This window comes from Pristis pectinata, chromosome 4, assembly GCF_009764475.1.
Source record: "Pristis pectinata isolate sPriPec2 chromosome 4, sPriPec2.1.pri, whole genome shotgun sequence".
NCBI lineage: Eukaryota > Metazoa > Chordata > Chondrichthyes > Rhinopristiformes > Pristidae > Pristis > Pristis pectinata.
Window position 1 is genome coordinate 99,031,522 of NC_067408.1, and position 17,478 is coordinate 99,048,999.

The 17,478-nt window shown below is 40.1% G+C and overlaps 1 protein-coding gene across 1 annotated transcript in view; it reads left to right on the plus strand.

Annotated features, from left to right (window-relative positions):
* Positions 1 to 5,918: 5,918 nt before the first annotated feature.
* Positions 5,919 to 17,478, plus strand: part of LOC127569439 (transmembrane protein 45B-like) — a 53,513-nt gene continuing 41,953 nt past the window's right edge. The window contains exon 1 of the mRNA XM_052014084.1: positions 5,919 to 6,143. The gene's annotated coding sequence lies outside the window, so the exon portion shown is untranslated. The remainder of the gene's footprint in view (positions 6,144 to 17,478) is intronic.

Below are 17,478 nucleotides of genomic sequence, written 5' to 3' on the forward strand. Positions count from 1 at the left end.
CTGCAAGGGGGGACTAACATTTCTAGGCAATGAAATACACACTTATTTACTGATAAAAAAATCCTTTTTGAACTCCATGATGATCACTTCAAACCAACTGACCATTTCAAAGTACACTATATGGAAGAACTGATGAAGACTTAATAGTACTTCACTGGATGTGATCAATGTAGTATCACGCTTTCCAGCACAATCACTTTTGACTAATAATCATTCAACTCATTCCTGTCACTTTCAATCTTGTACATAAAGTGAGGGCTTCCAGAAGCAGACCAAGGAGGGTAGAAACATTCACAGCTAGAAATAAGCTTCACATTGGAGGTCATACTCAACCAATTCCAGAACAGCATGGAAGATTTGGCATCAGTCATGTTACAACTACATGTTACATGCAATTACTTTTAAATGGAACGCATCACCTGGGCTCTCCATCCTTTTCATTTACTATAACATCAGTACTGATTGAAGGATGGAGATGGTCACTGGGGACTTTGCAGACCCCAATGAAAAGTGTCTCTAAATCAGGATGTCCCTTGTAGCCTGTGAGGACAATGCCCCCTCCTCTGCTCATCTGGGCAAGAAAGCCATTGATATTTTCCTGGGACATCCCACAGGTAGTCTTCGGGTATCGCATCATGTCCCTGAAGCACCATGCCTGCATCCTGATTGTCCCCCAGTACCAGGGTGCTGATTGTGCTTTGTAAGGTTGTGCAGCCTACAGCACACTATAAAGAGATCTCTGGACCTGCTTGGTATTTACTGCATGGTTGCCGATACGGTTGCAAGTAATGGAATCTCCTCCTGAAGATATCAGTGTTTCTTACCACTACTCTCCTGATGCTTTGGTGGTTCTTGTCGTTTCAGTGCTCAGCTGCTGTAATTGGAGGTTGTACTGGTGAGAACAGCCAAGGGGGTAGAGGGTAACCCACAGATCCATCCCAAAGAGCCCTGATGGCTGCTGAAAATATCTGCAGTGCACACTCAATAAGGATGGAGTTGCTGCCAAGAAATGTGGCATTTGGTGTTATGAAGTACTCTTAAAACCAGCTCTGCATTAAGGGAGTGGAAACATTTTCTGTTAATGAAGGGCACTGGGTTATTACAGGGAGCCCTGATGGCTCATGAATCCAGTCAATGGCTGCCTGCACACGTGGGAAACCAGCAATGTTGGCAATATCCAGTGCCTGAGATGCCATCCTCTCCTCTCTGAAATAAAAAATAAATCTCTCTTACAAGAGTACCGTGCCCCATTGACCTCTCTGCTGCTGCAGTGAGCAGCAATTTGGGAAGTATGAAATGGATCTACTACTGCTATCTGGAAATGTTCCAGTCAGCAGGAAGTTTAGAGACACCTTGACCTCCGTTGAGAACTATCCAGGCACAAGAGCCAAAGATCTTCCTGCAAAATTTCACAAACTTCAGTGATGTCAAATGTTGAAAACCTGCACATCTGAATACATTACTGCTTAACTAAGTCCAGATAGGATGTGATGTAAAACTCTTTGGGCACAGGCTCTTTGCAGATAACATGTTTCCCTGAGGACCCTGACCTTCTCTGAGCCTATTCTGATAGTGTCACAACTTGGGCACTCCAGAAAGAGTAGCTTAGCAGCTCAATGGTGTAAAAACACTTCCTGTTAGTTGTCACACACTATGTATACTTTGGAACATATTTGAGGGGTCTGCCATCAGTTCTGAGGCTCCCCAGCCAAATCTCTTGATATCACTAGAGTGTCCTTTTAAAAAATGAGAAAAGCAAAGACTAGGTGTAATATTATATACACCTAGTTTTACCTAGTCTGTACCATGATGGTTGTTGTGTGAAGCTTTGAATCTCAATTAATGTTGGTGTGGATGGAATTTTGTTTTGCATGAACGTTGATGTAATCAGGTGTGTGCCTGATACTGGAGAAAGGTCAGGCATACTACACCGACTGTACCTGGAAATGCCTGGTAACATTTTGCAATTGGCGTAATTTCGTCCAGAATTGTTAATCTAGGCAATCTGCTCCAGGTGACATCAATTCTGGATTGGACAGTGCATTAAAAAAAACATACTTAGTGATCTATTTTATAAACTTCTGAATTTGTTAATTCTAAGTTAGGTTATTAGAAATACCTAGTAATAGAAATTATCTGAAAATTCTTTAGTATTCAATTCCCATTTTCAGTCTCTAGAACTACACACCAGTTTTTGGTTATTGCATTACGTGGTAGAATTTTTATAAGAATATGCATTAACTGGGGATTAAGGTTTTTGTTGCTATCAAGATCACAAGATAAGCATTCCCCTGGAAAACTACTGTATTACCCACTCCTTAACTCACCATAGCTTCCACCCACTGTTCAAGTATTGCAAAGGCTTTATTCATTCTTATCCCTTCTGGGAATACTGATCTTTTTGAGATCAGTTTTGAAGTCAATATGAAAGTTAATGTTGGAGTTAATACCCATTGTTGCATCCATTGTGTTATTTACCAGAGTGCATGCAAAAGTGTTGTTTTTTTTGGACTCAATATAAATTAGTGATGCTAGAACAATATCAACTATGTACTTGTTATTGCTACATCTGGAGTCCTGCTGCTGCACGTCAGTATCAATATAAAAGTACAGTTGCAATCTGAGAGACTAATGCAGAAAATATTATCACTTATCAAATCAATGCTGGCATTGATGGACTCTTTGTGCACCATGACAAAACAGACATCAGCATGACATTTAAAAAAAACCTCTTTTTTATGGGTTTTAAAATGATTTTGTATGAATAAGGAAATTTACTTAACTTGCAATGATGGTGTCTACAGAGATATGAATGAAGCTCCACATATAAAAAACAATAAACAGGGATGTAAAGATTTGACAGCAACACCACTGATCATTTTATTTTATCAGATTTCTGCCAGTGACAAGGCCAGAACTTTCCCAACTGTTGCAGGCAATTTAGCAGATGAATTTGCAGAGGCACATTTCCTTGTTTATTGCATCCTTCCAAGATGTAAATTGAATAGATCCCAAAATACCAGAACCACAGCAAGCCGACTACCAGTAATCCTTGGAATGTATTGTATAACTGATCCATTTTTAATAACAATTATTCATGAATCCATGAATGACCACAGCACAGAACAAGGACATTCAGGCCTCCAGCCCATGCTGGTTCCTTGAAGAGCATTCTATTCAGTTGTATTCCTCCATTCTTCCCCATAGCCTGAGAAATTATTTTCCCTCAAGTGCCAATCTGATTCCCTTTCGTCAGCCCTGGTTAATTCTGTTTCGATAACTAATTCTGCAATCACTGATGAATGGATATATACTTGATAAATGAAAGGATGGCCATAATTGAAAAAAGTTCACGATAACTCTACATGGCTTTTTGCTACATGGAAAAAAAACTCATATGGTAAGAATCATGTCCTGAGGTCTTTCACAGTTGTATAATGAACAGTGACCTAACAAGAGAGTTAAGAACTTGGTTAAAGAATCTGATTCCTAATAAGGGTATTAAAGAAGAGATTGGAAGTGCAGAAAGGTTTAGAGAGGGAATACCATACTTTGGGGCTCAGAGAAATGAACTTCAGTGATAGAGCAAAGTCAGGGGTGGGATAAATTAGAGTTAGAGGAACAAAAACGGAGGCAGATGAGGAGTCAAGAGAGGTGATGGAATGCAGAACTAGATGTTACCAGATTCCTGAGATCATTCCTGTAGCTGATATTGACAAGGGGCAGCATGCAGCTGAGGGAGGATTCCAGTTCACTACTGTGACAGGCATTTACGCCTGATTGGAGAGATTCAAAACCCAAGGTTCAGGAAATATAGTCATGAATTAGGAGGTAATAACCTGTTCAAGAATGTTGAAGAGGGAAAGGATGTAGACAATGAAAGGCATTAGGAGTGAGTTAAAAAGCAGAGCATGTAGCTAGGAGCATTACACCCATTTACTCCACAATTTCTTTTAAATTTGGCTGAATTGTTTCCCACCTGCAGCTGGGAGAAAATTATGCCTTGTGACAGAAATTTGTGTGGGAGCTGAATTCTGCCAGAGACCCAAGAGAATAACCCTTAGATAAAGATTAGTGGATTGGTTTTCCAAATAGATGCAGGTGAGGAGTTAAATTGTTGATATGTGTTAATGAACTGTGAATGCAACACATAACCATTGATTGGTATTTTAATGACAGGTCCAGTCAGCTAAACAGGTCAGACTGGACTAGCAATGGGACTGGGATTGCAGGGATTAAAGATTGGATTTTTTTTGGAAGAGATATGGGTGAGTGCAATGATGATGGTTTTGAAACTGAAAGAGAATAGCTGGATCATGTATGACATGTCCCATGTCCCACATGCACATTGTGCAATCCTCACAGCAGCACTAATCTTCTGTGATCCTGTGGGTCCAATTAAACTAGAAGCCTCTCTGCCACAGGTGGTCCCTGAGCAGCCAACAAGCCTCAGTTGCTGGATCCTGAGGCCCCTATCCCTGGACCATCCTGATAGTGTCACAGGTCCTTTCAACTGTTCTAAATGCTTCTGATAACAATTGAAATGTAGCTAAAATAAAAATTATAAAATTAAAAAATATAAAGATAAAACACATTTAGTGGATATAAATTAATTAAGATATTAATACTAATTCAAACAAAGGGGTAAATAATCAGATCATTTAACTACACCTACCTTTTCCATTCAGTTCAGCAGCTCTATTCATATGAATGGGGCCTTGTTTGGTACACTGCTATGGCAGGTGTGAAGTTGAGAACCCAGATATATATTGTATCAGGTCTCTCAGCTCAGCAAGACTGAGCTCTGCCATGGATTTTATACTTAAATTATTTTATTACCTAAGTAAGGTCAAGCCGATATATTTCCTGCTCTCTTGACTCCAGTCCCATGAAATCTTTGACTGCTCAATCACAGTGAGGCCATAATGTGAGGTGATACATTATAAGAAGTATCAGTGACTCGGATTAAATGCCAGTCGCAGATACGTGACTAGATAATTATTAATCTGCAATGTTATAAGAGAACATTAGGCCACCCACTTTACATATGGAAACAGTTGTAGGGACTGCAGTAATGTTATTGAATCAAAACAGTCCAGTCGTATTATGTTCACGACGTAGCGTGAAGTCAGAATATATTTCTGCTCAGAAAATGTGTTGTAGTAAGCTTTTGTTGTCGGAAAATTTAATATTCCACCATGCATGAATATGCCTATTCTAGTCACAGGAAGACACAAAAATGCTTTAAGTTTGTTATAGGAATTCAAAGCAGATTGGTTTATTATGTCACATGTACCAAGATACAGTGAAAAACTTTGTTTTGCATGTGACCCATACAGACCATTTAATTACAACAGTGCATTGAGGCAGTACAAGGGAAAATAACAGGTGCAGAATAAAGTGTTACAGAGAAAGATTTTATTATAGAATCAATATATATGGATTTCTTGTTGCTTTAAATCAATAAAAAACGAATGCATTTGACCTAACTGAAATTGTAACCTTTCTACAAATATTCTTAAGTGAACAATACATAATATTAAGACACAAGAGAGACTGCAGATGCTGGAAGTCTGAAGCAACGCACACAAAATGCTGGAGGAACTCAGCAGGTCAGGCAGCATCTATGGAGGGAAATGAACAGTCGACATTTCGGGCCGAGACCCTTCAAGACTGGAAAGGAAGAGGGCAGGAGCTATGCATGATGTAAACTTGATGCAATGGGGAAACTCGAAAGAAACTTGTTGCCACATCGACCCTCCTCTCTTCCCTATTCCCGCAGTTACACCCGATGTTTGGGGGGTGGCGCTGCGTCAGCACGTTACGAAACGTGCTATATAGATTGACAGTCCAGCTGACCATTCAGAGGTTGACATTAACCAGATGGGTCCAGGTTGCACCCAATCGGCGGTTTGAGTGGGTGGGGCGGGGTGCTCCGGGCCGTTCAATGTATCACAGTGGGAGCGCTGTCGCTGATGAGTTGGATTCTGGCGGAGTTTGAGGAGTTTTGAAACCTGTGTTGCTTTGAAACAAAAAGAAGTGATGAAAGTATGATATTCAGGACTTCCGGAGACAGAATTCTTTCGCTTTAAGGGATTGCATTGAGGGGAGAGTGGATGGAGCATCTCTGAAGCAGTTTGGGGGCAAGTCAATCAATATTTTAAATGGTCAAACCTCAGAAAAGCTGAAATGTTGCTATTTATTTCATTGTATATTTTACTTAATTTTCCAGAGTATTGCTCAGCGAAAACAATTGGGATTTAAGTACTATTAAAGGATACCTTTTATGTGATTCATTGTCTAACTATGAAGTATCAGTGACTCGGATTAAATGCCAGTCGCAGATACGTGACTAGATAATTATTAATCTGCAATGTTATAAAAGAATATTAGGCCACCCACTTTACATATGGAAACAGTTGTAGGGACTGCAGTAATGTTATTGAATCAAAACAGTCCAATCGTATTATGTTCACGACGTAGCGTGAATGAAACAGTTTCAATCTTATTTACAAAAAAGGTTTCAGAGATTGAAAAACATCAAGAATGGTATTTTTCCAATTAGATCCTTATTCTAAAAAAAAGGCTATCCGGTAACTTCGATGGTATTTGTTTATGTCTTCAGCTCATCAGCTTAAAAAAAAAGGTCCGTTTGAACAGTGTCCTTTCTGTAACCTCATTTTCAGCGCGGCAGAAAATGTCCAAGCGCATACTTGGTCAGTTAGTCGTTATTGCTTTTCCTACTCCAAAATGTTTGTACTTAAACAATGTACTAGGGTTGTTGGCCGTTTAACAGAAAATGAAGGGCAGGTAGTAGCAATGCAGCGCTAATATTTCGGGTTAAAAGCCTTTTTAACTTTTTTATTCTAAAACGAATCCATCTTTTAAGTCTGAGAGGTCGGTGAAAGATGAATATGATTTTGTTTCCATGTGTGCGGTGTGAGAGTTCAGCACTAAAACAAAAGTTGCAAACTTAGATGATGGGATGTTTATTTAGCTATCTCATAAGTCTGTAAGAAGCTCCAATAAACCCAAATGTGAATAAGTTTGTTAGAATGATATGCCCATCTAGTATAATTATTTTCTGTTGAACTGCCATAGAAGTTGTTGTACAACTGTACAGCCGTCCAAGATTGTATAAGAGATTTGATTAGATTAGAGTTATACAACACAGAAACAGACCCTTTGACCCAACTTGTTCATGTTGAACAAGATGTATGTCAAAGCTTGTCCCATCTGCCTGCATTTGGCCATATCCCTCTAAACCTTTTCCATCCATGTACCTGTCTAAGTGTCTTTTAAACATCTGTAATTGCACCCACCTGTAAAACTTCCTCTGGCAGCTTGTTCCATATGCCCAATGCCCTCTGTGTGAAAAAGTTTTCCCTTGGGTCCCCTTTAAATCTTTCCCTTTCCTTAAATCCATATCCTCAAATTTTAGATGACTGTACTCGGGGGGGGAGGGGGAGACTGTGGCTATCCAACTTATCTACACTCCTTATGATTTTACTTACCTCTATAAGGTCACCCCTCAGCCTCCTACGCTCCAGGAAAAAATTCCCAGCCTATCCAACCTCCCCTTATAACTCAAGCCCAGCAATCCTGGTAACATCCTTTTGTATGTTTTCTGCACCCCTTCTAGCTTAATGACATCCTTCCTGTAGCTGGGCCACCAGAACTACACACAATACTCCAAGTGTGGTCTCACTAATGACTTGTACAGTTGCAACATGATGTCCCAACTTCCTTACCAAACGCCCTATTCACCACCCTGTCTACCTGTGTTGCCAGTTTCCGGTATCTATGTACCTGTAACCTTGGGGGTCTCTGTTCTACAATGCTCTCCAGGGCACTGCTGTTTACTGTGCAAGTCCTGCCTTGGTTTAACTTACCAAAATGCAACACCTTGAAGTTGTCTGAGTTAAATTCCACCTGCCATTCCCTGGCCCACTTCCCCAGTTCATCAACATCCTGTTGTAATCTTAGATAATCTTTTTCACTGTCCACCACACCACCAATTTTGGTGTCATCTATAAACTTAATAACCATGTTAACAACATTGTCATGTAGATGACAACAGTGGACCCAGCACCAATCTCTGTGGTACACCACTGGTCACAGGCCTGTCTTTTTCCACAACTATTTTAAAACTAATAGAATTATGGTCACTGATCCCAAAGTTCTCCCCCACTGACACCTCTATCACTTGCCCAGTCTCATTTCCCAACAGGTGGTCAAGTGTTGCCCCCTCTCTAGTAGCACTATCTAGAATAACCTATCATGATTTGTTCAGTTTTAAATGATTCAGATCACTTTTATGTAGAATCATTGAATTATGTTGTGTCAGCTGTCACAGTATAACATCCTTAGCAATGGCACACTCTACAGCATTGTCTCAATTTTTCTAAAATTCAAGTAGAGTAGAAGTGTATCTGAGTTAGAAAGCTGAAATTAGAAGTATGCTTTACCATATCAAAAAGGGATTTCATTCTACAATTGTGTGAATGCTAATAAAATGCACGTTTTATTGTTTTAAAGCTGGCAGCAAATAAACTTGAGATTCCATGCCCTTGTACAGCTTCTGAATGTTATTCTTTAAAATAAACATATTTAACATATTTAAATAGAAGGGACAAGATCTATTTAAGTTTGGGAATATGCAAGACAGCAGAATTGGAGCTACCTTGGAAGGTTGTTGAACTGAAGGACATTGCAGAATGATGCTCTCGCATTTGAAGGCTGCATTGGCACACGTTATCGAAGCTTGTGTATGAAATAATGTCTACGTGAGCAGGATTGAGCCATGCACACCAGTAATGTTCTAGAATTCACTGCTGATCTGCAATAAATGAGCTGTTCTCAGTTACAATGAATGAAATAATAGTTCCAAGTGTTTGCCATCGTATTTCAGAGGACTTGGCACAAGGTAGACATGAGAAGTAAATAGGTCATCGAAGTAGGATACTGATGGGAGTGACTACAGAAGGTAATTGGTCTATGTTAATTACCCCAGGTTAAGGAAAGAAAATTTAAGGTTCTGCACATCCTAGCTGTGTTTCAGTGTGAAGTGAGAGCAAACAACAACACAATTAGATTTTATTTCGCATATTTTAATTAAAAGGAGTGTACCATGTGTTTCACAGAAATGATATCGAACCCATACAAGGGGATACTGGAGTAGATGGCTAAAATGATCATCAATAAGTCAGTTTTAAAGACTATTTTGAAAGAAAAGAGAGGTAAGAGGCAGAGAGATCTAAAGAGAGAATTAAAGCCTCTGAAGGCGCAGTCTCTAATGGTGGAGTGATTGGAGTTTGGATCTTCTTGGTGCTAGAATTGTAATATTGCAAAACATTGAGGGAATGAGGTTACAGACTCAACAAGGGGATCATTCAGTATGTTCAAAAATCTAGGTTTCTCAGCTTCAGAGTATGGGGGAATCACTGTGATGACCAAGAAAATGTTCAGGTCAACAATCGGATCTCATGAACTGTGATCTCATGAAATGGCTGAAAAGGCTAATATGTCCTTTATAGAGAATCATGGAATCATTATGGCACAGAAGGAGGCTGATTTGCACATCGACCTCTGTGTCTCACATTTCCTATTTTTCCCATTGTTTATTGAACGCTGTGCTGACAAGCATTTCCATGATTGACAGATGAAGTAATGGGTACCTGAGCAAGATGCTGGTATGCAGGGAACCATGCACCAAAAAGGAATTGCTTTTTTTTAGATGAACAAGGTAAGACTATACAGTAATAATCAGATTTATTCTGTGCACTGCCATCTCACTTAGAGAAACTGGCTTGATGGTTCAGAAAATAAGTACCCAGCTAGTGTGGCATTGAGCCATATAAATTACGAAAATCCCAATTTTATTTTTGAGCAAAGATCGTGGATATTTCAGGTTGTCATTTGGCCATTTCATTTATTCGGAGAGTGTAAATGCACTAATCCCAAACCTGGGAACCCAGACCAGAAAAGAAGTGAAGGTACTTGGTGCTGATATTTTTCATCATCACTCTCATCATAAAGCAATTCTCAGAGAATGTGTGGTTAGTCAATCTAAGCTACAGAGATGCTTAATTTAGAAAATACATTTTCAAAAAATGTTTTCCACCCGTTTTTCTTCACTTCCTTCAATCCTTTGGTAATGCTTTCCTCAGATCCCAGTTGCCCTCCTGTTGTTTGCACAAAATTTTTACATACAGATATGTGGTTTGACAGTGACTATCATCCAGTGCTTGCCCATGAAGAAGTTGTATCAAAATCAACTTTGATTACTTCCCAATCCATTGTCTAAAAGCGGTCTTTGCATGACAGTCAGAAACAGGAACTATTGGTTAATATTTTATTTCACTCTTTAAAAACAATTTGTTGGCAATAGATTCAACTGTTCTTCAACTGTTGCCTCAGCTAATGTGTTAAAATTTGAATATGAAAAGAAGGATCTTAGTAAATATGGCATTGTGCCAAATTTTATTCCTTGTATGTATAAATGAGCCTTTCCATTATTTCCTCCTTTTTGCCACCAGTCCCTATTCAGGAATGTTATTCCTTGATCACATTATTTAACTAACATTAAGAGACATTGTGTAAAGGAATGGTTATAGAGTTGGGTCACAGATCAGCCACAATCTCATTGAATGGTGGAACAGGCTCAAGGGGCTCCCATTCCTCACTTTATTACTGACCTAAAGAGCAGTTTGAGAATTCAATGCATGTGTGATAGTGGGAGCTCATACCTGCCCAAAGATGACTTGAATCATACAGCAGAGAAACAGACCCATTGGTCCACTGAGTCCATATGGATCATCAACCACTCATTTTTACACTAACCCATTTCATTTTTCCTGCCTTCCCATTAATTCCTACCAGATTCTACCATTCACCTACACAGTCGGGGCAAATTTCAGTGGCCAATTAACCTATTGACCCGCAATGCTTTGGGATGTGGGAGGAAACCTGGGCATTTGGGGGAAACCCACCTGGTCACAGGGTGACATAGTTTCTAATAAACTGAATTTTCAGTTAAGATAGGATTTTGTTCCAGTTAGATGAGATGGTTTGTTTGCACAACCTAATTCATTCTCACTGGAATTCTAAACAACACCTGTGAATAATGATATCATGATTAACTCTGGCGCTGTGTAGCGAGTCACAATCTCTGCAACAAAGAGATAAGTAACTCATTACATCTTGTTCACCATGATCGAATACATTTGAATCTGTAGAAAAGCAAGTAGCTTCTGTCTCTTTATAGTAATCCAAATCAAGTCATCACATTAATTAGTTTTGTTTCCAGTTTTCTAACCTATTTCGCTTCTCCCATGCCACAGCAGCAGGTTGCTGCTGAGGGCTGGTTTCATGGACAGTGATATCCTTCAGTATTTTGTCAAGTATCGTCAATCATGTTTTGAAGAAGTGCTTGGAGTATAACCTCCACATTACTGCAGCATCCCACTGCACTTGACAGCCAATGAATTACTTAAGTGCCTTCACTATTGTCTGGTCAAGGGTAACTTGCCTTCATTCTTGTTCTTATGGCCCTGAACTGGCTGATCAGACCTACTGTGGGATCTGCAGACTCTGCCACAGGTGGGACAAAAGGATGCCGGACTGGACAGGTGGGTGAGTTGTTTCTATGGTCAGTCCAATATTTTTGCTTGGGCTTTTCCATACTCCCCTTGAAGAGTTTCAAGGTACTTTGTGCTTTCCTGGAATGCTCCTCCTCCATTTTGTGTGGTCATGGGCCAGGATTAAGGATAGGGATGTTACTTATTTTCTAAAGAGGCTTTGAGAACATGCTGAAACAGTTTCTTTGTTCAAGAAACCTTTTATCTATTTTTTTGGGAGTCTGTTGCCAGGCATGCAAATATTGTGGTCTGTTCATCAAACTGGCTGAGTCTAATTAGAGCCCTGATGATGGGGGTGTTGGCCTGGAAGAGGATGCTAATGGTGTTTAACTTCTCCTGCCAATGGATCTGGAGGAATTTGCATTGAGATGCCTTTTGCAGCCCATGTCTCCTCAGCATTCCAGAGGACGGTGGTCACAGTTACATGGTAGACCACGAGATTGGAGTCAACTTTGAGATAATCTTTGAATGCTCATGTCCTCAGATGGACAAAGGCTGTGATGAGTCATAGAAAGTATTGTGAATTTTGTCATTGGGTGTCTGCTTTTCCTGAGGGGTGGTTCCCAGATTTGGAAAGTTATCCATGTTTTCCAGAGGCTTAGCCTGGGATATTTATTGATGGGGTTGGTTTTATGCAAGAGGAAGCTATATCCATTGTATCTCTTGATGGACAGAATCAACACCATGACTCAAAAAGGAGTTCTTTGACTACTGGGAGGAGATTGTTGTGTACCTTTTGTTGCAGCAGAAATCAGAGTGATACTTCTGTAATTACCAAAATCACACTTGTCTCCTTTCTCGAAGATGGTCATTATTATTGTGCTTCTGAGCCTACCTGGCGCGCTACTTTCTTCCCAGGAAAGGGAGATGGGATTGTGAATTTGTGCCAGAAATTCCAATCTGTCATGTTTCAGAGGCCTTTTTGTTTTTCAGATAATGTGATCTTTCCAGCTTCTTGTGGGGCTGGGATACTTGCTTGACTGGACAGGATAATGTGTTGTGGGATGGAGTTGAGGCAATTATGGTGATTAACTATCTCACTAACAGCAATAAAATAAATGACAAATTATTTCTCTTGGTGTTGTCATAGAGAAGAGTGTTAGCCAGGCATTTGTAAGAATTTATCTTGCTTTTTTGAATAGTGCAGTGAAGTCTTAATGTCCACCTGCCTGTCTAAACACCTCAGATAGCCCAGCTGTCCTTCAATACAGCACTGAAATACAGACTACTCTAGCTGTCGAAATCCTGGAGTGGGTCCTGAGTGCACAGTTTTCTGGCTTAACAAATGAAAGTGTGACCATCAAAGGTATTTAGAGTATGGATGCTTTCCTTGGGATGGCTTCATAGTTCAGGAAACTGAACTGTTGTGAGTCCAGAGTGCAAACACAGTTTTCTAACAACACAAATCATGGTGCAGTCATCAGGAGCAGGAACCTTTTCTATAGCTGCAGTCAGTGAACTTTGTTTGAAGCATAGTTGCTGTTATCATGTTGAAGTATGGAATGAGCAGTCTGTTAATCCATTACAAAATCGCATAAGTGACAAATGTGATGAATCTACTAATGGCTTCAGTTCAGAATGAGGTTTATTATCACTGGTATATGTCGTGAAATTGGCTGTTTTGTGGTAGCAGTACAGTGCAAGACCATAAAGACATAAAAATTATTGTAAGTTACAAAAATGAGTAGAGCAAAAGAGGAAAAATGAAGTAGGGTTCATGGACCGTTCAGAAATCTGATGGCGGAGGGGAAGAAGCTGTTCTTGAAACATTGAGTGTGGATCTTCAGCTCCTGTACCACCTTGACGGAGAGAGCATGTCCTGGGTGGCGAGGGTCCTTAATGATGGATGCTGTCTTCTTGAGGCACCGCCTCTTGAAGATGTCCTCAGTGGCGAGGAGGGTTGTGCCTGTGATGGAGCTGGCTGAGTCAACCCTTTGCAGCCTCTTTCGATCCTGCACATTGGAGCCTCCATACCAGGCGGTGATGCAACCAGTCAGAATGCTCCCCACCGTACATCTGTAGAAATTTGCAAGAGTCTTTGTTGACATACCAAATCTCCTCAAACTCCTCATGAAGTAGAGCCACTGGCGTGGCTTCTTCATGATTGCACCAATGTGTTGGGCCCAAGATAGATCGTATGAGGTGTTAACACCCAGGAACTTGAAGCTGCTCACCCTTTCCACCACTGACCCCTCAATGAAGACTGGTGTGTGTTCTCCTGACTTCCCCTTCCTGAAGTCGACAATCAATTCCTTGGTCTTGCTGATGTGGAGTGCGAGGTGGTTGTTGTTGCAACACCACTCAATCAGCTGATCTCTCTCACTCCTGAACGCCGCCTCATCGCAATCTGAGATTCTGCCAACAACAATGGTGTTATCGGTGAATTTATAGATGGCATTTGAGCTGTGCCTAGCCACACAGTCATGAGTGGAGAGTAGAGCTGTGGGCTAAGCACGCATCCTTGATGTGCGCCTGTGTTGATCCTCAGGAGGAGATGTTACTACCGATCTGCACTGTGGTCTTCCCATAAGGAAGTCAAGGATCCAGTTGCAGAGGGACGTACAGAGGCCCAGGTTTTGAAGCTTGTTGATTAGTACTGAGGAGATAATGGTGTAAAGCTGTAATTGATTAAACAGCAGCCTGGCGTATGTATTGCTGTTGTCCAGGTGCTCCAAAGCCGAGTGGAGAGCCAGTGAGATTGCATCTGCTGTAAGCCTATTGTGGCAGTAGGCAAATTGCAGTGGGTCCAGGTCCTTGCTCAGGCAGAAGTTAATTCTAGCCATGACCAACCTCTCAAAGCACTTCATGGTAGATGTGAGTGCTACTGGGCAATAGTCATTTGAGGCAGCTCACCCTGCTCTTCTTGGGCACCAATATGATTGATGCCCTTTTGAAGCAGGTGGAAACCTCTGACTTTAGTAGTAAGAGGTTGAAGATGTCCTTGAACACTCCAGCCAATTGGCCAGCACAGATTTTCAGTACCCTGCCAAGTACTCCTTTGGGGCTTGATGCCTTGCGAGGGTTCACCCTCTTGAAGGATGTTCTGATGTCGGCCTCCGAGACACAGATCACGGTCACCAGATGCTGTGGGGATTTGCACAGGTGTTCTCCCTTTCAAAGCATGCATAAAAGGCGTTGAGTTCATCGGGGAGTGAAGCATCATTGGCATTTATGCTGTCAGTTCGAGCTGTGTTGGCCAGAGCACCAAAAGCACTGAGTCTACCAGCAAAAATCACTTTCAGTGTCAAGTTAGTTAAGTAAATAATTACAGTCATGACGTTAATTAAATATTTATCTCATGAGTTAACTGGGGAGACTCCTGTACAGGGGCTCCCTGGGTTATGAATGACCTGACTTGTGGAAATCTGACTTGCAGAAGTTCTTGCATTTTTGCTTTAAAAGCGTGTTTCAAGCTAGTTATGAAATGTTTCATGGTATTCATTAATGACTGGTTACAGTATAAATACAATTAGTTTAATTATGGGTAGTGTTAGGGTGATTATCCAATGAAATGAAAGAATTATAGCAAGTGTTATGATATGGGTTACTGTTTCAAAAAAAATGTTTCTGACTCAAGAAATTGGCTAATGGACGATTCTCAGGAACACAGCCCTTGCGTAATTGGGGACTGCCTGGATATCTGTTGTTTGTTTTTCCATTGGTGAAATTGCTAATCATTGGCTTGGCTGTTAAGTTACACTGTACAAATCTGCACTTTTTAGTTTGGTTGAGAAACCCATGTGAGGGATACCAAGAAGCAGTGATTTGTAGCAAGTTCAGATTTTAAGTGTCCATATTTTGAGGGATGGACTCCAGACTGAGGGAGTTGATGTTATTTGGACTTGCTGGCCTCAAAGGTAAAGACCATTTTATGCACCATTCCATAAGAATAATTGTTCAACATATGCCATAATACTTTTTTTGTAAACTAGATTCATTTGTCTATTACTATTACATATGATCCATTATATGTTGTGATATACATTCTTCTGTGAATTCTTTAAAAATAAAAGTTAGCATTTAGATTCATTGATAAATCCTCCCAGTGTCATAGACATGCGCACAATGGAGAATTATCTCTCAATAATTCCTGGATTTAGCCGAAGGCAATATGTATTAAATTAAAGAAGTAAAAAATTTATACTGTGCTTTTCACTGTTTTAAGACATCCACGATCTCGGTAAAGCAGCCAACATAATCAAAGACCCCACCCACCCCGGACATTCTCTCTTCTCCCCCCTCCAATCAGGCAGAAGATACAAAAGCCGAACAGCGCAAACCACCAGGCTCAAGGACTGCTTCTATCCCGCTGTTATAAGACTATTGAATGGTTCCCGAGTATAAGGTGGACTCTTGACTGCGCAATCTATCTTCTTGTGGCATTGCACCCTATAGTCTGTGTGCACTGCACCTTCTCTGTAACTGTTACACTTTATTCTGCATACTGTCGTCGTTTCCTTGTACTACCTCAATGCACTGTTATAATGCGGTAATCTGTATGCAAAAAAGTTTTTTTTTTACTGTACTTCAGTACATGTGACGATAATAAACCAATTTACAATTCTTAAGCTGTCAGTGAAGTTCAAAGTGCAGACAAATATGGCAGTTAGTGTGCAGTAAACTTCAAGGTTGGAGTGTAGTATTTTGCTGTGGCATAATTCCCTTCACCAATAAAGTAGATTAACTAGCAATTATCTTACTGTTGTTCCTGATATCTTTGTGTCTGAAAAAGATTCATACCTAGTTGTGACTGCTTTTCAAAATAATTAAGTAGGATGTTTCTGAAAGACATAAAATTATATAACTGAATGTGTGTAGAATCTTATAAGAATTCTTCTAAATTTTGTCTTTTAAAAAAGAATATCCAGAAGTGTAACTTTTCTTTTGCAATAACTTTGTTGATAAGATGCACAAGTTTTCTGGAATGCAATAGAGTGAGCTCATGAATGGAATAATAGCACTATTATGGTATCCTTAACAGTTGATCTTTCTGAGAATGCAAGTATTTCAATACTTATTGACACATTTAATTTCCATCCAGTAATTCCGGCTAAAAGTGCAGCTAAGTTGCTGTATTAATGACATTTTCTCCATCAGAAGGTCAGAATGCAGGCATTTGCCAATATTTTCAGAGTTCAGCTTCATTCACAACTCTGCCAGTAACAATAAAACCTATACTACCCACTTGAGCATAATCAAAATTAGGCTGATATCTGGCAGGGTGATATTTATGTTATATAAACTATCAGGAATCGCAGAGCTCAGAGTTGCAGAGGGATATTGGTGCCCTCGTGCATAATTTGCAGAAAGCTAGTAAGCAAATACAGCAAACAATGCTGTTATTTATTACCAGGGGAGTTGAACATAAGTAGGAAAGTTATGTCTCAGTTATATAAGGCATTGGTGAGACCAAATCTGGAGTACTGCCAACAGAACTGATGTCCTTGTGTAAGGAAGGATGTTAATGTGTTGGAAATAGTTCAGAGAATGTTTACTGGTCTAATACCTGGAAATGAAAACAGAAGATGCTGGAAGCATTCAGCAGGTCAGGCAGCATCTGTGGAAAGAGAAACAGTTCAGACTGGGAAAGAAAGAAAACCAATTAGCTTTAATTTGTAAAGAGAAGACAACCCCATCTCTCATCTGTTTTGCCTATGGAAATTTGTCATTGCCTATGGAAACTTGTCAACTGTGATGTATGTTAGCTAGCAGCCATTACTCAGCAGTTTATGTTGCTAACACATTTGTTTATGCTCTTTCCCACCGAGTAAAATTTGCCAATCTCTTAAGGTCAGCTTAGAAGCAGAAATTGGATCAAAGTCATTTGGACAAATGGAGA